The sequence below is a fragment of the Heterocephalus glaber genome, unplaced genomic scaffold (assembly GCF_053883595.1).
Source record: "Heterocephalus glaber isolate CG9 unplaced genomic scaffold, H.glaber_assembly_v1.0 deba00001444, whole genome shotgun sequence".
Classification (NCBI taxonomy): Eukaryota; Metazoa; Chordata; class Mammalia; order Rodentia; family Bathyergidae; genus Heterocephalus; species Heterocephalus glaber.
Genome location: NW_028258297.1, coordinates 14019964 through 14047518, shown reverse-complemented (window position 1 = coordinate 14047518; position 27555 = coordinate 14019964). Strand labels below are relative to the sequence as shown.

General features: G+C 41.3%; 1 protein-coding gene across 2 annotated transcripts in view; it reads right to left on the bottom strand.

Moving 5' to 3' along the window:
* Window positions 1–27555, bottom strand: part of Bcat1 (branched chain amino acid transaminase 1) — an 87530-nt gene that overhangs the window by 59701 nt on the left and 274 nt on the right. The window contains exon 1 of one of the 2 annotated variants that reach the window (XM_021259092.2): window positions 27356–27507. The exons of the other annotated variant lie outside the window; for it this stretch is intronic. The gene's annotated coding sequence lies outside the window, so the exon portion shown is untranslated. Of the gene's footprint in view, window positions 1–27355; window positions 27508–27555 lie in introns of those variants that run through there. 2 annotated transcript variants of the gene reach the window in all.

Sequence of the window (27555 nt, the reverse complement as noted above, 5' to 3'; positions counted from 1 at the left end):
TCTTCTACTTTTCTCAGCCTCTGGTAATGATTGTTCTACTCTCAACGTCTGTGAAATCAACTATTTTAGATTCTATGTGAGTGAGATCATGTGGTTGGTACTTGTCTTTCTGTGACTGACATTTCACTCAACTTAATGATCTCCAGTTCCAACCATGTTGTAGCAAATGATAGGTTTTCATTCTTTTTTATTCATGGATCAGGTATTTATTTCAGTCTTCCTAATCTGGCTTGTTCATATCTGTTCTCTAAGCCTGTACTCACTTCCACTATTTCAGAACTGGATGTCACCCAGGTCAAGACTTGCCAGGAGTCTGCTCTTGGTTTGCTATCACTGTTTCAATACTAGAGAGCAACCCCAGCCCAGGTTTATCTCAAATACACTACTGGAGTATTCTTCGGAAAGAACCCCAGGAGAGTAGCTAGAAAGAGTAGCCTCCTCCCACAAGCCTCTCCCTGGGGCTTGGCTGAGCCCATGTTCCTCATCCACAGTTACTGGCCTGTTGTCAGGCACTGCAGGATTCTGCCCAGCTCTGGGCCAAGTCACCGTGGAAAGGGGAGTCCTGGGCTTCAATGCACTCCTGTTGCCTGCCACCAGTACCAGCAAGCTGGGTACACAGCCCACAGCTCACCAAGAATGCACAGTATAGGATTGGGATTGGATTGTTGGGCTGCCTATTGCTGAGGTGGACTCAGGGCCCAAGACCGCTGCAACCAGTCACAAGCAGTGCTATTGGAGTAGAAGGCCCGCAGACTTCGACTTCCATACGCAGGCATGCCTGGGGACCCGGGTTGGTGGGATTCAACAGGTGTTAACTTTCACCCGCACAGCACTAAGTTCCAGGGCAAAATCGTGCTTCCCACCCTGTCTACTCCCAGAAGATGGAGTCTTGCACCAGCCACTGCTGCCGGAGGCTGGGGTAGTGCTGGTGAAGGAAGTTCCTTGGCTGTCTAGGCTGATGCCATGCTAGGTCTCACCTGAGTCTCGGCCACACGGATCTGCACAGCCTCGGGGAAGCATCAGGTCCTGTGGCACAGCTGACAGTGAGGGGGGTGAATTATTTGACTGATGTTGTAGTTCTTTTTGTAATGGGAAAATTGGGCCTATTTTGTCCACCTAGCTCTCCTCACCCACTGCAGCTGAGTCTATGTATCTGGGGAACTGCAGTTCTCTGGTTTTTTCAAGCATTGATTTAATATACTTTGGAGGGAGACAGGGATATAGCTCAGTAGTTGAGTATGTGCATGCAAGAAGGCCTGAGTTCAAGCCTCAGCACCCCCAATAATTAATAATAATAATGATAATAATAATAATATACTTTGGAATCTTTATGGCCAAATTTACAACATAATAAAATACTATATCCTCAGACCCTACTCTTACCCTAGATAGAGGCTTCATTCTCCACAGAAGTACTTTTGTTGCAGAAATCTCGGAAAGAAATACACAGAGACACAGAATTCGGATAAAATAATAAAATTTCTTCTCGAACGGAGGGGAACGCCAGAAACCAGTCTGGTCCTTATCAGCGCCCCCTTTGTTCAGCATTTCCCTTTTTATATCCTTTTTAGCCATTATCTCTTCCCTAGTGGTCTTTGATATGTAAATACTATTCCAGTTCCTATTTACAAGTCAAGGACACAAGATAAGCCATATACATTGTAAATTCACCCTGCCATGGTAACTTTATTAGGTTAATGAAGTTACTGGTTAGAGTCAGATAATCCTCACCTTAAACAAGGAGTTACAGGAAAAGCAAATCTTAAAAGAACACATTACTTATTTTGCTTCTACAACTACCTTAATATTCAATTTATTATTATCTAAAACTTTTCCCTATCACTTTCTTGCCTTAAATTTTTCTCTTTCCTTTTCTTCAAGTCTCTACTTTCCACTATTTGTTCTCTTCCTTTACTCTGACATAATAAAGACTTCAAGCCTATTTTGACTGTTAAGAGGTTGCATGAATTCTTTCCAGTAGAAAGAGTTCTTTCTGTGATGGTGGAAATGTTCTGTATCTGCATGGGTTGCCACTTGAAATGTGGTTAGGGTACAGAGGAACTGAATTTTAAAATCATGTTCAGTTTTAATTAATTTACATCTAAATGTAAGGATCTCAGCACAGGTTTGGGCACTGAGGTCCTGTAGTTGAAAAATGATTTCTGGGCTCCATCACTTATTAGCTCTATGATTTATAGCAAATTACTAAGTTCTTTCAAGTATCACATTTAAAATCAGAGAAACAAAAAAGGGAGAGTAGTAAGAGTATGTTGAGACTCATCGTGAAGGTAGGTCTAATGGACTTAGCACTGTACTCCATCAATGATAGCTCTTGTTACATTTCCATTGCTTAGTTTTAAAAAGTCATAATTGCTTTTCACTTATATTTAACCCTTGGATTACTTATGCATTGCTGATTAGAATACTATATGAAAGACATTTTAAAAACATACACCTATGTTTGAGTTATTTTTTATTTTTGTGGATTGAACCCAGGACCTTCACACTGAGCCACATTCACAGTCCTTTTTATTTTTTTTTATTTATTTTGAGACAGGGTCTTGCTAAATTGCTAAGTTGTCCAGGCTGGGCTTGAAATTGTGATCCTTGTGCCTCAGCCTCCCAGAGTGATGGAATTATAGGTGCGTGCCACCACGCCCAGCTTCTAATGCCTGAAATGCATTATTTACACTCCTGCTGCCTTGGGAAGACAAAGATGCACAGTTCCTCCTTGCCCCTACTCCCTCTATTTCCGCTCTCACCATCTCTGGAAAGGTGAACCATGAGTAACTCTTGATGAAAGAATTCTCAGTTGGGTTTATTTAAGATGTCCCTTTAGACACACACACACACACACACACACAAATCAGCAATTCCACCTACTATGCATGTAGTTCATGAATATATTTCTTAGTGCTGTGATAACAAAGTATCACAAAGTGGGTGGCTTAAAACCACATCCAGAAATCCTCAAGCTTTTCTCTTATGTAGCCAATGAACCTTATTATTGCTAACTGAAAGCCTTTCCCAATAATCCCATTGTGATGTCTTACAGTATGATTGGCATTGGCAATTTTTGACAGTCTCTAAAAAGACTGGAAAAAATCAGTAAAAGAAATTGTCTATAGTTCTGGAGATGTAGGCAGGGCCATGCTTGACCCTTCCAGCTTCTGGATGCATGGGAGTTCCTTGGCTCAGAGCTGCAGCACTGAACCCTGGCTACGGTGTATTCCTCTTTTACATATCTTTGTCTGCTTCTTTTTAAAAGGACACTGGTTATACAGGGTTAAGGGTCCACCATAATCATGTGTAACCTCATTCTAATTTGTTGATGTCTACAAAGACCTCATTTCTAAACATCATATTCTCAAGGGCTGGAATTAGGTCTTCAACATTCCTTTTTGAGGGGTACATAATTCGACCCATCACAGCTAATTAACTTTAATGATCATGACATCTTTCATGACTTCTACTTTGAATAATAAAGTGAACTGATTTACAAAACACACCCCCTTCCTGCAACTTTTCATCAGGACTTGATGACAGAAGAATGGGTTCTTAGCAAAACTTAATCACAGTCTACAAATCATTGAACTCAAAAGCAGGGCTCTGGATTTTCCCTTCCCTTTCTCACCCCGTTCTGTAGGTCACTAAGTCACAATGAGACAGATGCCTGCATACTTCCCTCTCCGCTGATGGCCTTCACTGCTGTTCCTCTCTCATGGCCAATGGCAAGTCCCCAGCTGGTCCATTCTTCAACTGTCACCTTCTCCCCTACTATATCCTTCATGCTGCCATCAGAGTGCTCATTCTGAAAAGCTTTTTAAAAACTTGCTACTCCCCAATTTAAAATCCTCATAATGTCTGCCATGGACCCAGCCAGATATTCTGGGTGGTTTGAATACCACATTCTCTTATTTAATACTCAGGAATCTCACTGTTTACCCACCATAGAATCTATTAAAGGTTTTCAGAGAGGTTAGCTAAATTTCCCAAGATCAAACAGCTCTAGGTCCAATCAGTATGACTACTAGGAATGTGATCTTATCTACAATTCTGAATTATTCCAGTGGATTCCAAGTACCTAAGTGGTGATTTCCAAATTTTATGATTATAAATATTTTTGGCACATGAGGCAAATGATTATATTTTCCCAAGATGTCCCCAACATTATTGTTCATTGCATATGCTCTTGTGCTCAAATGCATCATAACGTGTTTATTTATGCACCCTTTTGAACCTAGGTAGACCCTCTAACTGCTTCAACCAACGGAAGATGGCACAAGTACATATGGTTCTGGTACTAGGCATACACTTCAATTGGCCTGGCAACTTCTGCTTTCTTACTCCCCGACTTGGACCCCATACACCAAGCTGTAGGAAGCCCAAACTGGAGAGGTCTCTCAGGCTCCCTAGTCAACAGTCCCAATTGTGACCCCCCACTAACATGCAGCATCAGATGTCAGTGATGCGAGTGACCCAGCCATGCCTGCCAATGACTAAAGCCCCAGGGGACTGATGGAAGCCACCTGAGGGACCCCAGGGACAAACCACCCACCTAAGCCCATGGATCATGAGAGAATCACACATTAGTGTTTTAAACTACACAGTCTGGGAGAGGTTGTCTTTATGGCTCTGTTAACCAAACCATGCAAACTTGTCATATTCTTATTTACTTATTTGTGAAAATAATCTAATTCACAATAACTCATACACAAAAATTGAAATAAAATGAGACAAATATTTACTAATTAACATTTTAAAATATTCTCTGAATTGTGATTGTTTTCTTGTACTGCCTTTGGCTACAGGCTCAATGTGCAGAAAGGCCAACTAATCATTCATGACAGTGGATGGAAATCCCTCTGTTAGTCTTCTTGATGATATCAAAATTTTGTGGTCCACTGCCCATCAGTTCTGATTAAGTCATTGTTTTTTGCCTCATAATGTGGTTAACAGAGAACACGTAGTAAGAACTGAAAAATGATGCACTCTATCATGAACAGCATGAAGTTTCCTTGTTTTAGTGTTACGAATATTTCCTTTATTCTGCTTTTATCCTTTTAACTTTTTATTTTATTTTCTTACAGAGGGTCTTGCTATGTAGGTCAAGCTGGCCTCAAACTTGAGATCCTCCTGCCTCAGCCTCCTGGATGCTAGGATTATGAGCATGTGTCACTGTACCCAGCTCTGTTTTGCTTTCTGGCAGAAATCTTTTAAAAGCCAATTTCCCCTTTTATAAGGATAATATATTAACACTGCATGACATAATCATCTCCTTAGGTAGGCTCTCAGAGAACCCCCACACATCGTGACTGCAGGGAGACAGGCTGCACAGTGACCCCCAGGGTTGGCTCTGGGCGTCCTTTCTCCTCAGGACACTGCTCAGCATCTACCACGTGTGACAGTGCCACAGACTGAGCACATGAATGAATGCGAGTTAAATATAAGTACAATTTAATTCTCTCCTCATCTCAGAGGAGAACAATAACTAGAATAAGTTCTTTGGACACCCCAGTGGGCACACCCACACTCTACTCTGAAACCCACTGGGCTGGAAGTGTCTGTGGATCTGCCTGACTCTCCCTTCCCTTCCTAGGCCCTGCCCTCATTTGCACTTCCTGTTTAAATCCTTTATCTGGCAAGTGTCCAGATCACCAAATTCCTCAAAAAGGAGTCACAGTTGCAGACATGGTGGCACACACCTGTAATCCCAACACTTGGGAGGCTGAGGCAGGAGTACCACCAAGAGTTCAAGGGCAGCCTGAGCCACATAGGAAGACTCTATGTGTGTGTATGCTAATTCTCTATAGTATGTATGTATATATATATATATATATATATATATGCTAATTCTAACAAGCAAATTTAGTAAGTACATGGTAAACATAAAAAAGAGTGGTTGATGATTCACTAGCAGCAAAATATACATGCCAAATAGAAAACTAGGTATTGCAGAATACAATAATGTTTTGGGAAAAGCTAATGAAAATTTTTTTCCTGTGAGTGTGAATCGTGCTTGAGAAAACATAAAACCATATCTTATCGCTAATGTGTCCCTTCTGTTCTAAAATATCTGCTCTCCATCAGAAGTGACATAAACATAGCACACAGCACCTCCTCTAAGAAATCATTGAAGAGGGCCAGCGATGACACACTCAGCCCTGGCATTCTTTTTATAATCCTTACAACTCTCATTTTCATATGGGCAGAGGCATGGAGTGGTGTCATGTGCCTGGCCCTGGACAACATGACGGCCAGCTACACCTTCAGTGTCCCTCTCCACGGTGCCAGGATGTCACACAGACCACAACCAGGGAGGAGATAAAGAAAGGTCCGTAAACAAGTCATTACAGCTCTGCTGCCTATTAAAATCCCAGGGCACAGTATCACAGCCCACACCAAAGCTTCCTCTTTCCAGTGCTGCTCCCCTCCCTGCCTGGGGGAGAAACAGTAATCAGACAAAGCCATGAAGCCTGCCAGCAGATTTATAGTGGTTTGATTGGAGGAGGTTGTACAGACATAATAACTGAAATTAGCATCCTTTTCTTTATGCCCTCCAAGTTTCTGCTGCATTTGGAGTGAATGAAAGAAAAGCTTCCCTTCTGAAAGGTGGGAGAGAGGCAGCTACAAAGGTAAAATGGGAAGGGGACCAGGCAAGATGCTTTCTCCTATGATGTTTTCTGCCAGGCCAGGCTTGGGAAAGACTTAAATAAAGGTTTGTCAAAGGTCAAAATTATAATGGTTTAGTTTAAAAAGCTTGATTGGCTTTGTTTTCAATTCCAGAATCAAAACCACAGTTTATTCCAAAGACTAGATTAAATGTTCAGATGGCCCAAGGCAAAGGAGATTTTGTTTTGTTTTTGTGGTGCAGGGGATTGAATTTAGGGCATTCGCACTGAGCTACATCCCCAGCCCTTTTTTATTTTTTAAATTTTAAGACAGTGTCTTGCTAAGTCACTAAATTGTCCATGCTGGGCTTGAATTCACCAATATCCTGTTGTCCCTGTCCTGGCTCTTGGTATTCCAGGGAGAAGAATTCACCTGACTCTCACACTTGAGCAACAAGCGACCACATGCAAGCAAAGCATTGGTTTAGATAAAGCCAAGTTTTACTGCAAAGCAGGATACAGATCACAGACAGGCCGGATTGTCACCAGTGAGTGAACAACCCTGAGTTCCTTTGTTCTGATTCCCTTTATTTCCCCACACTACCCACCTTTAGGATGCTGTATGCCCTCCTCTTGCATATGTATAACTGAAGAGGGCTCGAACCACCTTGGTCACTTTCTCTGTCCTGCTGATGAAGGCCTCCATTTGTCCTTTAAAGGTGTCCAGCCACACCAAGAGGAACTGCACTCTCTAAGCTTTGGGCATGTGGATGAAGTTCATCTGCCAGTCTTCTCCTGGATAAGTGCCAGTTCTTTGTGCACCCCCTGGGGGGAGGCTGTCAGAGGATTGTGTTTTTGATGAAGTTCACATTCAGGAATCATCCAAGAGTATCTCTTTGAGTCCTTTTCCAAGAAACAATCTGTTAGCCATGTTGAGTGTTTTCCTTCCTAAGGTAGAAAGACCGGTGGAGGGTCTTTAGGATCTTCCAGTGGTTGGCAGAGGGGAAGAGGATCCTTCCCCCCTTTGTTTGGTAACAGCCTGAGGGCTTGAGAGTAAAGCCCTCACCTAGAGCTCTAGAAGAGTCAGTGGAGGTGTACTCTGGTTTGAAATCATCCAAGGAATGTTCCCACAGCAGCAAGATGGTCCCTCAGGTGGATGTCTTGTGGCAGTTTGGTATGCTGCAGCATCTGGTGTCTAGTTACTGAGGCTTTTGTCATCTTCTTCTCTCTGGTGGCCCCTCCAATGTATTACAGCCACATCCTATATTGCCTTTTAACTGTTTGATCTCCTGATATATGATGGGAGATCCTGAAGTTAAGAAGTTCCTTTTCTTCCAAATGGCAGCATGTGCATGCAGAACCAAGTAGGCATATTTAATCTGTACAGATGTTTACCCTCTTTCCTCTGCTGAGTTCTAGAGCTTGTGTCAGTGCTATGTGCTCTGACAGCTGGGCACCAATCCGTGGAGTAAGTGGTGTGCATTGGAGCACTTGGTCTTGAGTCACCATTCATATGCTGCCTTTCTAGTGACACTTTTCATAAAGCATCCGTCTGTATAGAGGCTTAGGTCAGGGTCACTTAAGGGGGAGTCTCTGAACTCTTTTTTTTTTTTTAATTTTTTTACAGTCATACACTGGTGACTGATCCCACCAGTATCCTTGGGATGGAAGGTAACACATTCATGGTGGGACCATAATTTGTATATCTTGCTGCCAGAAAGCTCCAATTTGAATTCCATTAGTTATTGTGACCTTATAGGAATATAACCCCTACTGTATGAAAATATGCACAAGGGTAAGAAAACTCCATTTCTCCCTGACATTCTATTTTCTGCCACAGAAAATATAATTTTGGCAGGATGAAGAAGGGGCCCTGAGTTGAGAGGTATATGGCAGTAGGGGCACATGGTCAGTGGGATTATGGAATTCAGGTTCAGGACAGAATTAGAATCAAGTGTAGGTTGATTCTAAAGAGGGAGAGTTTAGTATATAGTACAGGATTGACAGAAAGTTGACTGAGAAGGTAAAAGAAAGCCCAGATATAAGGAACTTTTGACCACTTTCCACTGTGCTGTATAAAACTGTTCAAGTCTCAAAAACTTTGTTAAGTTGAAAGTCCTATGTTTAGGTTATTGATTATCTACTAAGCCATGTTACAGAAAAAAATGGTTTTTTGTTCGATGTCACTCCCCTCCTGGTTAGAGGGTTTTTAATTAATTAATTTATTTATTTATTTATTTAGTACCAGGGATCAAACTCAGGACCTTGCACTTTCAAGGCAGGTATGACACCACTGAGCTAAATCCTCAGCCTTGTTTTTGTTTTTTGCAGTACTGGAGATTGAACTCATGGCCTTGCACTTATGAAGCACGTGCAACGACACTGAGCTAAATCCCCAGCCCTGGTTTTTTATGTTTTTAAGGAGATAGAACAAAGGTGAGTCTTTGGGCAATCAAAGGGCCAAACTGGAATTGCCTAGAGTAGAGTGGGTAAGGTCTCAAGGCAGACAGCAGAGAAAACAACAGAGAGACAGGTGCCCCCTGTCTCTGAGAATTCTCATGGTAACACTGGAAACCAGCAGGAGACCAGCATCCTGAGTACCTTGAGGGGTCAGGCCAAAGGGACAAAGGGACAGTTCCCCAGACTGGGAAGAACCAAGACCTACTGCCAGATCAGATGGATGGATAGACAGGGAAAAAAAGCAAGGAGCAAGGCCCTCTGGAGGAGAGACAGAGACTCACTAAACTCCTAGAATAGGACGGTCTGGATCAGAGAGAATAGCCTGTGTTGTGTGAAAGGACAATACCCTTATGGATCAGTTGCCTCACAATGGCCTACCTGGTTTCAGCACCAAATGTTAGGTAACTATTAAGCCCTGGAAACAAGTAATCCCAATCAAAGCAGAAAGATTTATTAGCATGCTAAGTACAGCAACATTGTCAGGAGTCTGAAGTAGAGACTTTAGCCACCCCTGAGAGGCAGGCAGCAGCTTTTAAGCATAGGGTAGGAGGCCTGGACCGAGGAATGGAATGAGGCATGGAATGAAGAAGTTAGCTGGGTTTAGAATTAAAATAGAACTTAGATGATAGAGGGGAATGGCTTAAACTAACAATAACACTGTCTACTTTGAAGAGTTTTATAGTTTAGACCTAAAATTTCCCTCAACAGTCTCACATTCAGAGGTAGAGTCTGCTTGGAAGGGATCACTGGGAATGGGACTTGGAAGGGTGTGTTTCTGTTCTAGCCTCCCTCTTTTCTCTCTGCTTCCTGGCTGCCATTTTCTCTCTGCTTCCTGGCTGCTCAAAGGTGATCAGCTTTCCTATATAGTGCCATTTTTGCCTTGGATTCAGCTGATCATGGACTGAATCTCCTGAAACTGTGAACCAAAATAAACCTCTCCTCCTTTACGTTGGAGGAATCTGGAATTTTGTCCTAGTCATAGGAAAGTGTGTAAGACAAAGAGTTCAGGCCTATTGTGTTCTAGGATGCCTTATATTCCAGATTTGTCTTATTCTCCGAGATTACTTTCAGGTCAAACTTCTTAGCAAGACCACTGGGATGAGGTTGTGTATTCCTTATTGCCTTGTATCAGGAGGCATGTTGTGGCATTTCTATTAGTTAAGTTTGATGATGGGTCAAAGCTGGTAACTACTTTATAAAGTCCCTGCTTTATAAAGGAACAGTTTCTCATTTTTAATTAATATATAATCTGTGGTGTGTGACTTTGAGATTGCGTGAATATCTTGTTCTCCAATAACCTCATCTGATGACTTTAACATCCATTAACTGTCCTAACTGCATCATTCTTGGCATTGATATGTAAACAAGATATTTCCCTTTCTCTCCCCTCTCTCATCTCTTTATAATGTGTTATTGTTTGCAAGTTACTAACACTTATTTAAAAACAAATTTTTTCAAGAAATTAACAGCAAGTAATGGTCATCTTAGTCTACAAGAGTGGAACTGAGAAAGTATATTATTAACATAACTGATTGAAAATGTCTACTGCTCTAAGCATTCCCTCATGTAGTCCAAAAAGCTACATGTACAAAATCAACTTGTATTTTCTTGTTTTATTATATCTGACTGAATAAAATCTTATGGTATATGAGCAAAAGTTAAATGAATTGATCAGGATCTTCCCACAATGGCAGAGATGGGTGAAGGATGAGCAGACTGCTTTCTACTTTAATATCTACTAAATGCCCCATATGGTCTGAAGACCTGGCATCTAGCACCAGCTCTGCCCCCTAGTAAGTATTTTCCTTTGGGCAAGGTGATTAAGCTACTTGACACCAAGTTTGTTGGTTTCTAACATGATCGTGGTATTTCATGCCTCAAGTCCTCAGGGAGAGCCCCATCCTCTGCTTCTCCACAGTTAACAGGCTCCTCAGTGTTCTCGTGTGCCAAAGAGCTGACCTAGCACACCTGAGACTGCTAATCTTGGAAAGGCATGGCTGCAAAGTTGTCACTGGCTGGGGTCTGGGGACTTGGATTAGGGAGGGCTCCTAGCATTCCCTGATAAGAACGGCTCATTGTACTTAAACTGTTAACACAAGGTAGTTGCTTTTGACCATCTGCTCTCCTTCTGGGAGTCTGGCATTTTGTATGTGGTAGGTAGAAGGTACCTACTTGACCAGAACCCAATAATAATAAAAAAAAACCTGATGCTGACGCTGAGTCTCTAATGAGTTTCCCTCATCAGACCACATTAAATGGACCTCAGGTCTCCTCCCCTCCCTCTGCACCCTTTTTTCTGCCCACTACATACTCTTACACCCATCAACTTCCTCCTAACCTCAGGTGGCCTCAGCGGGCCCCATCCAGGAGGTGGCAGAGGCAGAGGGCATTATCTACGTTCATGTTCCCTTTTCCTTTTAGGATTTTCCCAAAATTAAAAATGCCTGGGTTTCAGCCATGCTCAGGCCCCAGTCCAGCCTTCAGTCTCTCCCCAACCAGATAACTCCCTTTCAGCCTCTCTCCCCCTTCACATGCTAATGCCCTTTCTGCCTTCTCTTACTGGTGTAACTCTATACAGTTAAAATAACAAAAATGTTACAAAAGATCTCTATTGTGATTCACCTAAAAAAGTACTATAGTACCCCACAGGGAGATAACTGTCTCATATGTCTCATCAGATTGTCTGCCTGTTAACCTGTGTTTATGATAATCAACCCTGGATATGGGGAACTGATGAATGTGACTCACTCTGTGGCTGAAAAATCAGCTGCATGAACCTTTACTCGTTTTCTCCATTAGAGGTGCCTTCTCTGGTTTTTCCATAGGAACCCCTGAGATTAGGGGAAATGCTATTGTTTGTTAGTAAATAATGTAACTTTTTAAAAAGGTCTGCATAAGATCACAGGGGCCATGGTGTGCCCCCACCCACCCATGGCAGCAACAACTGAGACTAAACTCTGAACTCCAAGCCCATACCAAGTAAATACAGAAAAAATGGAAATAAAACAAAATACCAATGCCAAGGAAAACCACTGCCATAAAATTTTTTAAAAAATAGGTCTAAACCACCAGTCTGAGGTGAAGCTGGAATCTAAACCCAAGTTGGTACAGAGAAGAAGTCAAACTACAAAGCCAAATATCAAGTAAAAAGTAGCTCTTGGGTTACACATAGTCTGCACTGGGCCCTGGAAAATAAAAACCTAAGACTGACTCCTACCTCAGGATGACCAAAAACAGAGCAGCCTCCCTGACTGCCAGAAAAAGATGAGGGTCCATCAGAAAAACATCTTCCAGGCCGGGGATTTAGCTCAGTGGTTCCACTGCCTGCCTCAAAAGTGCAAGGTTCTGAGTTTGATCCCCGGTACCAAAAAAAAAAAAAAAAAAAAGAAAAGAAAAGAAAAGCAAAACATCTTCTGATTGGTAAGCCTACTTTCAATTCTGTGGTTTAATATTTTTGTCTGATTGATTGCCTAAAAGGTTTCCTATAAATAGCTTTAGGATGATTCTTAAGCTACAATTACAGGGTTAACTTGCTCTTTCATTGGCTTCTGCATGTCCTAAGATAATTTGTCATTCAAGGTCATATAGTCTTAAAGCTAAAAGGTAACATTTTCGCTCTTCTTTCTACTTCTGCTGGTACTAAGATAATTTGCTGTTCAAGGTTACTTAACAGTCTGTTATTCTGCCAGTTCTCATGAAAATTTAATTATCTGTGAGTTAACTTTGAGATAAAAATATACAAGGAACATTTTAAAATCCAAGAGGTCACAATATTTTTTAAAAAGTGAAAAGGATAAAAATTATAGAAAGGTTTAAGTATAAAAATATTGTAAGAATGATTTTTTAATATTTAATAAAATTTTTTTAAAATTTTTAAAACTAGAAAATGTAGGTATGTCAGAAGATTAATGGAGGATGAGGCTTCTAAAAGGAAATACATGTTTGGCTATTCTGTTTTTACTCTCGTTGGCTTGGCAAGGCCTAAGATCTGTTTCTTTTAAAAGTCTTTGTTGCTCAAATGTGGCCAAAAGGGGCCATCACACTAACTCTAGATCATCAATTACTTCCCCTCCAATGCAGGACCAGGTAAGACCAACAACTGAAGGAGCATCCCTGCAACAGAGGGACAATAATAAACAATGATTAATCAACAATGCCTTCAGGACAAGAGGGGGATATTAAAAAGAAAAAAGAAAGCTGTCAAAATCAAAACAGTGTCACTTCTGTCAAACCTACCAAAAGATAAACTGAGCCAAGAGATTATAGGAAAGATTCTTACACATAAGTGCCTGATTGTAACTATCCTGGGCATCTCCAGCTTCAAGAGAAGACACCAGGCCCTGGATAGAGGTCTCCGTAATACCAGAAATCATCAGCCTGCTGGGTCTACAGGAGCCTCACCTCTCAAGGCAGGTCACAGCCCAAACCACAGGCCACTTTGGCCATGACTGGCTCCAGCACCCGGTAATAGTAGTAGTGCCAATGGTCACTACATAGGGCATGACCAAGATGTCCAGAAGCCTGTGGGCCCATCCACTGCAGTGACATGGCACAGCTTTTCCTCAGTGTGGTGTGAGAGCCAGCGAGCACCACACTTCTAGCCTCACAGCCTCGCTTTCCCAGCCTGCAGCCACTTGCCCACTGCCCATCTCCAGCCTGTCCATGCAGCTGATACACAGGGCTACACAGAACCTTGAGCATACCGTGCATGCCTGGGTGGTCATGCAGTGGGACAGATGTGCCAGTCTTGAGCAGGGACGCGCCAAGGCTAAAGCTGTGCATCTCTTACAGGTGCGTGTGTGTAGATGACCTGTGGCAGCAGCTGAGCTGCAGCATGGCCTATCTCGGGGCTCTGTTGAGGTCCTCCGTGCAGACCTGACTCAGCATGCTCCTCAGCTTGCTCAGGTTCTTTGAGGCCCTACTGCCCCAGAAGGCTAGGCAAACTTGACAGGCAATCCCCTGGATCAGGGAAGCCATGTGGTATCCGGGAATCCTGGGTGTTTCCTCATGTGCAAGGATTGGACTCCTCCTTTCCTCTGCTCCTTGCAGTGCCCAGTGGCCCCAGAGATGCCTGCAGCCCAAGGCAGGCAGGAGGCCTGGCAGCTATCAACCTGTGGTAGGTACAGTGCTGCCACCTCTGTAATCAACCTCAGGGGCCACCAGCCAGCAACAACTGCTGAGTGCCCATGCCTAGTGACCCCTCCCTTTAAAAATGTAATTCCTGGGCTGGGGATTTAGCTCAGTGGTTCCAGCGCCTGCCTTATAAGCACAAGGTCCCGAGTTCGATCCCTGGTACCAAAAAAAAAAAAAAAAAAAAGTAATTCCTGCCCCGTGTAGGGGTGCATGCCTGTAATCCCAGCACATGCGAGGAGGATCACAGGTGAGGCCAATTTGGGCTATATAGTGAGTTCAAGGCCAGTCTGAACTGCGTAGCAAGACTGTCTCCAAAAAAAATAAATAAAAAGCATGCATTATTCCTCATTCAGCTTTAGTAGTTCATATGCGTCTAGGAATTTATCCATTTCTTTGGAACTTTCCATTTTATTAGAGTACAAGTTCTCAAAGTCGCCACAGATAATCTTCTGGATTTTGGCAGATTCTGTTGTGATTTTACCTTTTTCATTTCTAATTGCATGGATTTGGGTCTTTTTTTTTTTTCCTTATTTTGGTAAGATTGGCTAAGGGTTTGTCTACTTAGTTTAATCTTTGAAAGAACCAGTTCTTTGATTCATTGATTCTTTGTAATTTTTTTAAGAGTAGGAACAATTTATTGAGAGAAAGATAGCTTATAAGAGAGACAGAAGGGGGACCGGAAAGTGGCTTGCCTGCTCACCCAACTTCTCAAAGGTGTTTTATGGGACAAAGCCATGAGGTGAGGCACATTCAAGGTGGAACAAAACTATAATTTTAACTAAGGACAATGCATTATAAGAGAAACAAGCAATTTGCAAAAATTTAAAACATACAACTTAAAATTAAGACACTTTTTGTAAATAAGGACTAAATGTATAATAGGTAATGTGAAATAGGAAGAAAAGGGGCAAAGGGGAAGGAAGTGGGAGGGCTAGGGGAAAGGATAGAAGGGAATGGGATTAATATGAGAAAATGGAAAAACAGGAACAAAATCTTTGTAAATAGGGAGGACTGGAGGGGTTGAAGGGAGGGCTGGGCAAGGGTGAAAAATAAGAACCAAGAGAGACTATGTAAAGGTGCAAATTTCCAATGATGAATGTCATTATATTGTATACCTAAAATGTACCAATGATTAGAATGAATAACGGACAATGTAAAATAGGAAGAAAAGGTCCAAAGGGGTAGGGGTAGTGGGAGGGGCAGGGGAAAGGAAAGAAGGGAAAGGAAAAATGATGAGAAATGGAAATAAAGTCTTTGTAAATAGGGAAGGGTGGAGGGGGTGAAGGGAGGGCTAGGAATGGGGAAAAAATAAGAACCAAGATACATTATATAAAGGTACAATTCCCAATGAGAAATGTAATTGTGTTGCATACCTACAATGTACCAATAAAAGAATTTAATACAAAAAAAATAAAATAAAATAAAATTAAGACACTTTTGAAACAAAAGCTGAAACAAAGGCCAGAATTTATGAAACATAACCCAGAATCTATGAAACATAAGCCAGAATCTATGAAACAAGAACTAGAACTTATGAAACAAAAGTTACAATCTATGAAGCAAAAAGGCTAACATTAGAACCTATGAATGAAAACTCTTACCTCCAACCAGTAATCTCGGTCGAAAACCACCAAAATGATATAGGGGAAGAGATGTAACTACCAAACCTGCTAGATATCAGAAGTGCGTGTTTGTGTTCCCTAAAATCGAAGGATGAATTCTAGGAACAATGGAGGTTAAGAGTAGGAAAAATTTATTAAGAGAAAGATAGCTTCTTCTATCTAAGAGAGACAGAAGGGGGACCAGGAAATGGGTTGCCCAATTCTTTGTAATTTTTTTGATCTGTTTTATTAATTTCTTTCTGATCTTTGCAATTTCCTCCCTTGTACTAGCTTAGGTTTGGACTGTTCTTGTTTTTCTAGGACCATCTCCAGGTTATTTATTTGAGCTTCCTGTGTTTTTTCTGATATAGGAATTCAGCTCTATGAACTTTCCTTTTAGCACTGCTTTCACTTTGTGGAAAGGAAGAAGTTATCATTATTTGCAGATGACGTGATCCTCGATATAGAAGACCACAAAAATTTCACCTAAAGACTCCTAGAACTAATAACCAAATTCAGTAGCATAGCAGGATACAAAGTCAGCACTCAAAAATCTATAGTGTTCCCGTACACCAATAACAAACTTACTAAGTGGGAAATTAGGGACACCACACCTTTCACAATAGCATCAAGAAAAATGAAATACTTAGGAATTAACCTAACCAAGAAAATGAAATACCTCTACAATGAAAATTATTGTATTTTCATAAATACAATGAAAAAGGAGACTAAGGACAATATCAGAATATGGAATGATATCCCCTGTTCTTGGATAGGCAGAATCAATATAATCAAAACGGCCATACTTCCAAAACTCTTATACAGATTTAAAGCAATCCTAACCAAAATACCAATAGCATTCCCTACAGAACTAGAGAAAGCAATACTAAAATTCATAAGGAACCAGAAGAGACCTAAAATAGCAGATGCAATTCTGGGCAACAAAGACAAGGCAGGGGAAATCACAATTGTGAACTTCAAGTTATACTACAAAGCTACCAAGAAAAAAACAGCATAGTACAGGCAAAAAAACAGACTTGGTGGATCCGTGGAATAAAATAGAGGATGCAGAAATAACACCTGGCACACACAGCTAATTTACTTTTGACTAAGGGGCCAAATCTTTTTCCTGGAGGAAAGATAGCCTCATTAACAAATGGTGCTGGGAAGACTGATTAGCAACATAGTGAAGAATGAACCCTAGACCCATATCTCTCCCCATGCACTAAACTAAAATCAAAATGGATCAAAGATCTAAATATTAGAACAGAAATTAAAGCTCCAGGGTAGGGGTGGCGAGCCTATGGCACATGTGCACAGCCAGCTCTTTGTTATCACTGAAAGCTCCAAAAGGTTCACATTCACTGGTCTAGGGTATTGAGGTAAGAGATTAGACATGGCAGGGGGCTGGAAAGCAGGATATAACCCAGTCAATCATGAAGCTCTAGCCCAGAGTCTGAAAGCAAGATGTAACCTGATCCAGAACAGACTGAACAACAGGATGTGACCTGTCAGCCATGGCCAGGATTCGACAGAGCTGGGAAGGTATAAAGAACACGTCTTGGGGCCGGGGATTTAGCTCAGTGGTTCTGGCGCCTGCCTCCCAAGCACAAGGTCCCGAATTTGATCTCCGGTACCAAAAAAAAGAAGAACACCAGTCTTTTCCACTGCTGGTGGGAGTGTAGACTGGTGCAACCGCTGTGGAAATCAGTATGGAGATACCTCAAAGAACTAGGACTGGAAGTCCCATTTGACCCCACTATTCCACTGCTGGGTATCTTCCCCAAAGAATTAAAAGAATCATACCACAGTGATATATGTGCATCCATGTTCATAGCAGCATAGTTTGTAATAGCTAAAACTTGGAAACAGCCCAAATGCCCATCAACTGGAGACTGGATAAGGAAAATGTGGTGTGTTTTTTTTTTTAACGGAGTACTACTCAGCCATAAAAAATGAAAAATTAGAGACATTTATAGCTAAATGGATACATATTGAGGCCATACTCTTAAGTGAAATAAATAGGACACATGTGTAAATACCAAATAGTTTCTCTAATGTGAGAACCTGAAAGTGTAAATAAGGACTAAAAGGCATAATAGATAATGTGAAATAGCAAGAAAAGGGGCAAAGGGGAAGGGAAGTGGGAGGGGTAGGGGAAAGGAAAGAGGGGAATGGAATTAATATGAGAAAGTGAAAAAAATGGAAACAAAGTCTTTGTAAATAGGGAGGGATGGAGGGATTGAAGGGAGGGCAGGGGTAGGGGGAAAAATAAGAACCAAGAGAATATGTAAAGGTGCAAATTTCCTACGATGAATGTCATTATATTGTATACTTAAAATGTACCAATAAAAGGATATACAAAAAAAAAAAGAACACCAGTCTTTGACTTCCTCACCATTGCAATCTTGCTGTTCTCCTGTCCTCCTCTTTCTGCAATGGCCTCTCATGCTTGTAGGACATATCTTTCTAGCTCTTCTCCTTTTTCACTCTTTCTTTCTTTTCTTCACTCTTTCCTTTTCTTCCTTTACTTTTTTTTTTTGGTACCAGGAATCAAACTCAGAACCTTGTGCTAGCATGGCAGCCAGCAGCACCACTGAGCTAAATCCCTAGCCCTCTTCCTTTACTTTAAATAAAAGTTGAGTTTACCTGTTCATTGGGTATCCCAGACAATGTTTGGGTGGGACAGAAAAAGCTTGGAACCACCAGACACGATGCCATCCTACAACAGTATGGCCATGGGTATAGATAGCATGAAAAGTGCAGCAAGTTAATGCAAACAACAACAAAAAAGGGACTAAGATGCAAGAAAGGAGAATGGGCCATCTTGAAGTAGGAGGGGAAATGGGACTTGGAGTGGAAGACAGTGGGAGGCGAGAGCTAAAATCTTCAGTGATTGGGGACCATGGGACCAGGATCTCAAGGATGGTTAAGAGAAAGCACAGACTATGGCAGTAGTAGCAAAGAGGTAGAGGGTGAAGAACCCTGTCCCCAGCAGAGAGGTAAAGAGAATGAGCAATCTGCATTTTAGAGGATGTCATGGAGCTCAACAAGGACAGAAGGAGCAGGAAACACCCAGAGACGATGAAAGGGACTGGGTTGAAAGGAGCATCATGGACAGATTGAGTGAAAGGTTCAGGGAAAGTTGAGTCAAGTGGGTAAACAGAGTGGAGAAAGGTGACTGCAGCATGAAATGATGAATTTAATTGGTCGGTGGGCTGCCAGAGTTGTGGGCATCAATAGTTCATTCTGTGGAGGATGCCAAGAACTCCTACCTCTCTGTGTTTACTGGCTGACTGGAAGGGTATATGGATTCTGGGTCCAGGAGTCTGCAGATGGATGCAATGGACCATACATTACTTCCTTGTTCATCTGATCTTCTTTCACCATTCAGCTCAAAGGTCACCCCCTGTGAAGCCGTCCCTGACTTTTCTTAACCTGTTCACACAAAGTCATGCCTTTACAAACTTCTATTGCAGTATGTAATTCTATTATATTTTATTGTATTTGCTTTATACACATATATCTCTCCTTGGACAGAGTTGCTCATTAAGAATCAGAATGACAAATAGGCATGGTGGTGTGTGCCTGGAAATGCTGAGGCAAGAGGATGGCTAGCTGTAGTCCACCCCGGGAAACCTAGTGACTTAGTAAGACCCTATCTCAGAAAAAGGAAAAAGTGGGGGCCGGGGATTTAGTTCAGTGGTTTCCCTGCCTGCTGCGCAAGCGCAAGAACCCAAGTTCGATCCCCGGTACCAAAAAGAAAAAGGAAAAAAATGGCTCAGAATGTAGCTCTATGTGAAGGTCCTGAGTTCAATCCCTAGTAATGAGAGTAAATAAATAAGTAAGTTCAAGAGTAAGACGGATGACTGAATTTTTTCTGTTTTCCTGTTGCCTGGTACCAAGTCCAGTGGCCTTAGACAGGGAGCTACATAATGGTTACATACTATAATTTAGAAGTACTGCCAAAAAGTACATCTTTGGTCTTAACCTACACGGGGTTAATTTACCCAAATTTCTTAATAATGGCTCTAAAATAAAGTTACTTTCTCTACAAGATATACCATTTTTTAAAATTTAAATTTTAATATAATAAAATATATTATAAAACAACATAGAAACATACAGTGAAAAGGCTCAGGATGATTTTTCTCTTTTCTATATACAGCAAGATTACTTTTTCTGCTCTTTTTCTAAATTGCATTCTTTTTACACCTGATGAATATGTGGCTAACTTCCAATCTTTTGTCATTACAAACAATATTGCAATAAATAGTCTTGTTTATACATCATTTCACATGTGTGCAAGTAACTACAAGACATTCCCAATTAAACTAAGTATTAACAATGATGCTGTCATTAAGTCTGCTTCAGTCTATCCCATTCGGTTCATGTAGTTACAAATGACCCCTCATTCCATTCCCAGCTGTGACGGGTGCTTTAACAAGTAGACCCATGTGCTACTGTATATAATGTTCTAAAAACATTAAGAAGACAGAAAGTGCATTTAACCAGCAGATATATTAAAGTAAGAGGTATATATTAAATTAAGAAGCATAAGCCTTGTTGACATTTATATCTATATATTCACTTAACTTCTACATTGCTGGGAAAATATTTGCTGTTATTGAATTTAAATGCCAATTTAATTAATATCATGCTTTAGAACATGATACCAAATGTCTTTGAAATAACCATAAAAACCCATGAGAAACTATCAGGATAGCCAAGCATAAATAGTTGAAGTATGTGACAGAAAAAAAAGAGATAAGTTAGTTATTCGGAAACAGTGGAAAGTAAATACATATAGCAGGTGGCAGAATAATCCACAGGGAATTTAAGAAGTCCTGTTTCTTGAAACAGTTGCATGGAATAGAACTAAACGCTAAAAAAATAAACTCAAAAGAATAATCCTTCTTTGGTAGAAGGAAAGACACAAAATGACCTAATCGATTTTTTTCTTTCAAAATTCTAGGATTCAATGAACATTGCCTCTAAGTGCCTCTTTTGTTGGATTTGTTTGTCAGGGTCTGCATTCATTAGTTTGCTTCAAAACTGCATTGTTTGTAACAAAGAAAAACTGGTTAAACAGTAATGGAATTGGTGACTTTGTTCTATACTCTAAGCTGGCCCGGGTGTTTCCTTTAAATTCTCCCCAAATCTGAAAAGAGCAGTGATTAAACAGCTTGGCATCACAGGGCTTGTTCACTATCATTTTCATTGGGTTCCATTTGTTTGAACTTTCCCAAAATCATTTACAATGTATTTACCATCTGTATACAGTTTCATCACTCACATGCTATTTAAAAAATCAACCAGAGGGATAATGATTTAGCTCAGTGATTCCGCCGCCTGCCTTGCAAGCGCAAGGTCCTGAGTTTGATCCCTGGTACCAAAAACAGAAACAAAACAAAACAAAAAATCAACCAGAAAATAGCAGCTATATGATTTTGTCAATAAGCATTAAGATATACAAACATGTCACTATTCTCTAGGTGTCTATAACCATCTATCTTTTGGGGATCAATTAAAGCTTTGACTCAAAAGACATGGTAAATGTATGCACTATTCAAAACCAGAGAATTAGCAGGGAATTAGCACCACACTTGTAAATTTCAGCACTTGGAGGCTGAGGCAGGAGGATGGTTGTGAGTTTGAGGCCAGCTTGAGCTACATAGTGAGTTCAAGGCTGTTCTGAACTGCATAGTGACCTTGTTTTAAGAAGAAAAAGAAGGGCTGGGGATTTAGTTTAGTTGTGCCACTGCCACTTGCCTCATAAGCACAAGGTCCTGAGTTTGATCCCCAGTACAAAAAAAAAAAAAAAAAAAAAAAAACCAAGAAAAAGAAAAACCAAACAACAGGGCCGGGGATTTAGCTCAGTGGTGCCGTCGCCTGCCTCACAAGCACAAGGTCCCGAGTTCGATCCCTGGTACCAAAAACAAAACAAAACAAACAATAACAAAAACAAAACAAATAAAACCTCCAGAGCATTACAATCCAAAATCAATGAATCTGGATCTTGGGACTCCAGAAATAAGCACTTAATCCAACTAATATCTTAATGGAACTGACTTCCCGCCTCAAGTATTGTGTAAGATTCATATCAGGGAAGAAGAAAAGGAAGTGCAGATGGCCTGCAGCATATGATCAGTATCTTATTTTCTGATTTCAAAATGTAGGCCTGCTCTTGCCTCCCCACCTTCCACCCACTGGAAAAATGGTTACAATTCTCAAGAAGTGTGTGAGAAGTGAACTGTATTAAGAGCGGAATGGAGAGAGAAGAGAAACCAGTGAATGGAAATATGAGGGCTCATTTTGAAGGAAAGCAAGTCCTCCACAACGATGAGACAGATGCATACAAATCGAAGAGCTGTAGGGAAACATCAGAAAAAGGTTACGGGGCAAAGGCAAATTCAGCAGACAACAGGGAAGTCACAGGCTGCACAGGGGAGCAATATCAGAAAAATGGTACAGTAGGGAATGAAGCTGGAGACTAGCTGGATGCTTGGAGTCATTCATGTAAAAAGTAACAAGTAGAAAACAGTGCACTGGCAATGAGAGAACATATGCCCTCCGAGATGGTAGAATCCCCTCCTTGATTGATGTTAAGAGATGAGAGAATAAGAGAAGTAAATCACGGCTGATCTGGGGTCAAAAATCTACCATTGCTACAATCCCTTATATCCCTTAGATTTTTGTTTTGTTTTGTGTTTTGAGACAGGGTCTCTATGTAATTCAGGCTGGCCTAGCTTTTATCTTTAAGATTCAAAGAAACACTTATGATGTCATGATTTCAGATTCCTAAACATACAGTGCAGAAATTAAAACAACGCAACTGCGAATCTCAGCTAACGTGGAATGAACACCATGCACCTGGCAACCCCACCCTTGCATGCAGTGGTGGAAGGTCACCAACAGCCATGCAGTGACCATCCAGGATAACTCGCCCCCCACGCCTTCTGCCCACTGGGTCTCAATGGCCCTGTCAGTCAGGAAAGAGACAACTGTGGTGCGTTTGGTCTAGAACATCCCAACAGGTGCTTGCTCCTCTGTCTCGAGGGATAAAAAGGCAGATTTTCTTTCTTTCTTTCTTTCTTTCTTTCTTTCTTTCTTTCTTTCTTTCTACTGGGGATCGAACTCAGGACCTTGCGCTTACAAGGCAGCAGCACCACTGAGCTAAATCCCCAGCCCTAAAAAAGGAAGATTTTATGCTCTCTAGTCCTAGGCCAGGGTCTTCTTAAAACTTCCCAAAGCACATAATCATCTACAGTCAAAATAGCAAAAGCATTTCTCGCTCGCACTAAGGGATAGACTGTAAGTACAACTGATAAATACTCAGATATATACATCAAAATAATGAACTAATAAAGGAATTGGCTCTTTTCAGATTAAATGTAGGACTACTTGTAATAACATGGATGACTTTTACAAGAATTCTATAATTTGCCAATTCCAAAGAACCACAGCTGGGTGTGCTGGCTTTTGCCTGTAATCCCTGCACTCTGCCAGTCAGAGGCAGTAAGATTTTGCATATTCAAGCCCAGTGGGGCAGTTTAGTGATTTAGCAAGACCTTGTCTTAAAAACAAAACAAACAAAAACACTAAAAAAAGGGCTGGGATTGTAACTCCAGGTGAAGGCCTTGGGTTACTCCCCAGTGCTGACATAGGAGGTAGGATATGGAAAAGCTAGCTGGGAAAATAAGCAGGAACTGTCAATCACAAGATCCCAGGACAGCACCAAATAATTCCCAGGACCCCGTATGTAGAACTTCTCTCGGGTCCCCAGAGATGTGGACAGCATAAAAGAGAAGAGACACCACGGGAGCCACCTATTAGGACTCCTCACAGTAGCCCACTCTATGTTTTCACTTTTATTTTTGCTTTTTTCCTTTCCTCTCTTTGTTTAGCCCAAGTTTGCTCTCCAGAGCCACTCTCTCCCTTACTTCTTCACCCTGCACTGTTCAAATAAACTTGTGGCACCTTTTGGCTTGGCTTGTCCTATTCTTTGTTCGAGGCAAGAAGGACCTGGAATACTTTTAATTGGTGAGCCATTTCTAAAGCAACTACCCAACAACAGCAGCACACACACACACACACACACACCATAAAACCACATATTTTCTAGTACAACTTTAAATTATGGCTTTCACACTGTAATTTCCTCTATTTTTAAAATTTGTCTTCTCTTTTCCATTTTTCTTGATCTTTTTTTAAAAAATGTACTTCTGGAACATACCTGTGCTCTCTCTCTGTCTCATACTGGGATTGAACTGAGGTCCTTTGCATGAGCTACGTTCCCAGCCCCTTGTTATTTTTATTTTTATTTTTTATTTATTTATTTATTTGGTACTGGGGATCGAACTTGGGACCTTGCACTTGCCAGGCAGGCTGCAGCACCACTGAGCTAAATCCCCAGCCCCTTGTTATTTTTATTTTGAGATGGGGTATCACTGAGTCGCTAAATTGCCTAGGCTGGGCTCGAACTTGCAACTGTTCTGCATGGGCCTCCCTGAGTGCTGTGGTTTCAGGCATGCACCACCACATGTGGTTCTTAACTCATCCTTACGATTTTATCTTTTCCATTAATCATTGAACATAAGAAGATGTTTTTAAAAAGCTATTTTTCCACAGAAAAGGCACAGACTGTACAACAGAAAAATGTTTGTGAGATAAGTTATGGTGTTACTAGTAAGCTGACCTCATTTCTAAGCTATTATAAAGATACAAATACTCAATTTTTAGAGGTATGACAATTTATGTTTGTATATTTCAGAGAGCTTATTATAAGCCTAGGTGAAATTAATACTTGAACCCTGGTATTATATAGAATAATACTTCTGGCCAGGGATGTAGCTCAGTGGCACTGCACCTGACTGGCAAGTGCAAGATCCTGAGTTCAATCCCCAGTACTGAAGGAGGGGAAAAAAAAGGCTGCTTCCGCTCTGGTTTTGCATTTACTATTGATATTGTAAATCACAGACTACATCTTAGGATGAAACCACAAATATTTACAGTTATGTTCATGAATCTGAGCATCCCAGGTGCTTCATTTCGAAACGTTTTAAAAATGTGAATGGCACCTGACATTTACATCTTGGTTGATTTATAGAGCATCAGAGATTTCAGTGGCCTTGGTTGGATAACCACTGACATGTGCTACCAGACGGGTACATCAGCTCAGGCCCTCCCAGCAACAGGGGCATTTGCCACATGTTATGTTCAGCATCCAGTGCACTTGGGCAGCTCTTCAGGGGATAAAGTTACGCACAGAGACTGCTCATATTTACCACTGTAAAGTCAGCAGATCAGCTACAATTTCCTCCTGTGGTCAGAAAGAATGACAGTATCACATGAAAGGTAGATGACCACTGGGGTAAGGATGGTTGTCAGGGGAGGGGCCGGATTCTCCCCCTCCACCATGGAAACCCGACACCACCACCTCTCCAGCACGGGGGCTGAACTTTCCCTGGGACTGCCCTAGGGTGGCAACTGTTATTTAAAGGAATTGTGGTTATTGAGCCTAAAGGAAGTAAAGAAAGCTTTTTTCTTCTTCTTCTTCTGTGGTATTGGGGATGGAGTAAAGGGCCTTTGAGTTGAGTTACATCCCAGCCCTTTTGTTTTTGTTTTTTATTTTGAGCCAAGGTCTTGCCAAGTCTCCAAGTTGCCCAGACTGGGCTTGAACTAGAGAGATCTTCCTGACTCGGCCTCCCAGAGTAGCAAGTTTTATTTGCATTTCAGCCTGTGTGTATTTCACAGCATCTTGTAGCATTTCGTCTGTTACAATTTCCAACAGTGAATCGCAGTGTTGGCATTCTGTCCATTTCACCCCTGTCGAGACTCTCATTATATTTTCGGACCTCCTTCTAGCATTAGATCTTTCCATTTGGTTGCATGGCCATTTTGCAACATTTTGACTAGTCAAATATGTACTCACATTGCAGTTTTCTTCCTCATCTCAGTCAAGGAGGTCTGCACTCCCTGTGTCTGTATCAGTCAATTCTTGCTTCATTTCACTGTCACAAGAACTTTGGTTCACATGGCCAGTGTCAGAGTCATCATCATCATCATTATCCACCCACACCACTCTTCTGTTATGAAAACATGTATTTTACCATAATAGAGTATCTTTATCATTCATGCATGAGGTTTTGACCTTCTTCAAAACTTGCAAATCTGGTTTTTCATGTACCACTGTACTGAATTGGGCTTCTTCTACCAGAAAAATCAAAAGAAAACTTTTTAAAACAAATCCTGGAGTGGTGTGGGTCTATTGGACCCTCTGTGATGCTTGGATAAACATATGCAAAACCAGTTAGATGAAACATAATATGGGTAAAAATCCCGTTTTGCCACTTTTGCACACTTGCACACACCTTGTTGTTTGTCATACCAAGTGGGTAAACACAAACATTGCTTCCTGTATCCCTCAGGGAAAGGCACTGAAACTCACAGCTGGCTACTATTATGCTAAAGTACAAATTTACAGTAGAAAAGTAAGGGATGGGTCCAAGGGACCCAGTGTCATGCTGGGCAGGTTAAAGGAACCTCACACACTCAGACCAGGTCTAGAATACAATCATTTCTTTCCTAATCACCAAGTATCAGAAAACTGAGATGAAACCATTTGAAGATATCTTCTACTTTCTCATTTTTAAAAAAGTTCCTTGTAAAAGGGATAAGGGCTTTTAGATCCATGTTAAAGACTTGTGAACCTATAAAAATATATAAACAACCACAACTCCATATGGAACAGGAAATGCTGAAAAAGTGAGACTCAGTCTCATAATTTCTCATTTTACTCACAGACAATGTACTTGGCCAGAGTATTATTTTTCTAGATACAATTAAATAACCGTGAGCAAGCCAGAAATCGCATGTGTATAGAAAAAAGGTGGCTAAGTTGTTCACTACTGTTAATTTCCATAATCTTTTAAATACAAAACACACAGTTTTTACTCATTTATTGCAGAACTGTCGTGGGAAGTTCTGGTGAAAAAGCAACAACTTCCGTATTACTTCCTCTCAAGGAAATCGTCTGGGATGCTGTGTGGCTAAGGGTAGCAGAGACCAGTACTTCGTCTCGTCTCCCTCCTTCAAACCTGAAACGTGGCTTATTTCTCCCAAAAGTTCAAGCTACATTAGAGGAATCTCTTAATTCCAAGATGCTGAATTGCAGCATCCCTTGTCCATCCTTCCTTTTGCTTCAGAAAAAGCTGTTCTGGATGTCACTATAGCTTTTCTGGTGTGTAAAACTAGGAGAACAAAACAACTAAGTGTACGGTACTTATCTACAGCTCAACCTTCAGAAGTACTGTAATTGGCAGGGAAAGCTAATCAGCTTAGATTAGCATTAGAATACAAGCCATTTGGGTCCTAGGCCTTTAATAAATGAATGCCCTTAGGCTTCTAAGATTTGTGACTCCTAGAAGCTCCCACAGGCTTTTAAGAACTAAAAGACAGTTTTCCCTTCACCCTCCCTCCACATCGTCCCTCTTTCCTTACACACACCCAGCAGGAAACCCCCTCTATGGCCGGAGACCCCAGGCCCACCTCAGCCTCTCTCCCGAGTCCTCCATCTCCAGGGCGTCTAAGAAATTCAGAGCAGCTTCTTGTTCCTTTCCAGACTTGGGAGCAAGCAGGGGAGGAAGCTGTGAGCTTCCTCACATCTCACAAACACAACAGCAAAATGCCCCGTAAGGGAGCATCCCGCCAGCGGAGGGCGAACAGCAGCCTGCTCAGAACGGAGGACA